This window comes from Mandrillus leucophaeus, unplaced genomic scaffold (genome assembly GCF_000951045.1).
Source record: "Mandrillus leucophaeus isolate KB7577 unplaced genomic scaffold, Mleu.le_1.0 Scaffold117, whole genome shotgun sequence".
NCBI classification, from domain to species: domain Eukaryota; kingdom Metazoa; phylum Chordata; class Mammalia; order Primates; family Cercopithecidae; genus Mandrillus; species Mandrillus leucophaeus.
This window is the reverse complement of record NW_012099987.1, coordinates 3,216,754-3,218,645: the sequence shown is the minus strand read 5'-3', so window position 1 is coordinate 3,218,645 and position 1,892 is coordinate 3,216,754. Positions and strand designations below refer to the sequence as shown.

Here is a 1,892-nt window from a genome sequence, read left to right as displayed (position 1 = left end):
ACCTAGGAGGGGTGGGAGCTGGGAGGGGTGGGATCCGGGAGGGATGGGATCCAGGAGGGGTGGGACCTGGGAGGGGTAGGAGCTGTGAGGTATGGGACCTGGGAGGGCTGGGATCTGGGAGGTGTGGGAGTTGGAAGGGGTGGTACCTGGGAGGTGTGAGAAGGCTATTTTGACCAGCAGAGTTGGGAGGAGAGCAATCCAGACTACAGAAAAAGCACGGACAGAGGCGTGGAGAGGAGGCAGTCAGCGAGTTCTTATAACTGGCCCATTTGGAATTAGAGACCATCCTGATCCTCACCAATCCCTACGCTGTCAGTTGCTCCCTGTGACTTTCTACCTGATCCAGTATGGGGATGCGGGTCAAGACATGGAGACAGGAACTGAAAGTGGGGTTCCCTGTGGGGTCCCCAGCACACTGACGGTTCAGGCTGGTGGGGTGCAGTGGAGAGGGCACTGGGTGGGGAATTAGGAAATCCAGGTTTGAACCCTAGCTCAGTCCTTTACAAACTGTGTGACCTGTGACAGGTAACAGGCCCTCTCTGGACCTCCGGCTCTCCATCACTGACAGAGCAGGTGGGTCTCACGACCCTCAGGGCTCTCCCAGGCCTGACACCCTGGGATTTGCAAATTCTCCTGTGTTCCAGCTGTTCATATGTGTCTGGGTTTCTGTCCCTCATTTGAGTCATTTTACACACGAGACAGCAGGAAATCAGGATCCTCGAGAGGTCTGTGAAATAGAAGTCACTGAGTGTCAGAGAATATACCAAACACAACAGGCAGAGACTTCCCTATGGCTCCAGGGTGGCCAGCTTCATCAGCCCTGACTGCCCAGACAGAAAGAGCAAGGTGGGAGGAGCAGGTCCTGCATGGAGAGCCACAGCCAGAGAGATGCTGGATCCCAGGAGGAGGAGCCTTCGCCCATGCCCAGGGCAGGTTCCGGGGGACCAACTGGCTCCCGCATTGCTTCAGATAGCCCTGGGGTAGCTGGGTACCATTGACGGCTCAGCACTTGGCAGGGAGAAGACCTGACCCACATCCTGGTGCAGCAGGACCACTCCCATTTGTTGACCCTTACTCTGTGCCAGGCCCCAAGCCAAGGGCCTCATATCCATCATTTCACTTAGTCCCCCCAGCCCTCCTGGGGGGAGTGGTACCTCTGCTACACCCATTCTACAGAAGGGCAAGGAACTTTCCCAAGAGGACACATCCAAATAAGAAAGACAGGATTCCAAATCCAGTCTATCTGATACCTGATCTTGTCCTCTTTCCAGGGAGTCTCCACTTCCCTAGTGGGAATCCAGAGACGGGAGGCCAGCCTATTCCAAAATCCCACCACAATTCCATTTGCCACTCTCTGAATGAAAGCACTGTTGTCTCCTGAAGGTCCCAGAGGGACACAATAAATAAGGAAGGTATCGGACTGTCAGTCACTCCAACAGGCCAGGCAATAAGTAAATGGGACATGGGCCAACAAGGTTTGACAGGGGATGAGGCTGGGACTATTGGGAGGGGAGGGGGTCTGAGAGACACCTGCAGATGCTCCAGGAGGTGTGCCTAAAGAAAGAGGAGCTTGGTGCAGCAGAGTGACCAAGTGACTGCGGTATCTTACTCCCACACTTGGGTGCAGCCCAGTGATCTAGAAAGAACAGCTCTCTGGGGCAGAAATGCACAAGGCCAGAGAGCCTTTAGAGGAAAAACCTCTCTGGCAGAAGGAGTTTCGGCTGGCTAGGGAAGACTGCAGCTGGGGCCCTGCTCCCAGCATCTAAATCAGGCCACCCAGGCTCCGGGGCCCCCAGGCACTGGACAGCTTTGGGAAGTGGGGAAATTCCTCCGGAATGAGATGGCACACAGGCTGCCAGCCATCCTCCCCGGATGCTCACTGAGCTTCTGGC

The 1,892-nt window shown here is 55.7% G+C and overlaps 1 long non-coding RNA gene across 1 annotated transcript in view; it reads left to right on the top strand.

Annotated features, from left to right (window-relative positions):
• LOC105554246 overlaps positions 1-1,415 on the top strand; it is a 25,133-nt gene extending 23,718 nt beyond the window's left edge. Inside the window, exons 2-3 of the long non-coding RNA XR_001008294.1 lie at positions 181-315; positions 1,272-1,415. This is a non-coding gene — a long non-coding RNA (uncharacterized LOC105554246). The remainder of the gene's footprint in view (positions 1-180; positions 316-1,271) is intronic.
• The last annotated feature ends 477 nt before the right edge of the window (positions 1,416-1,892 follow it).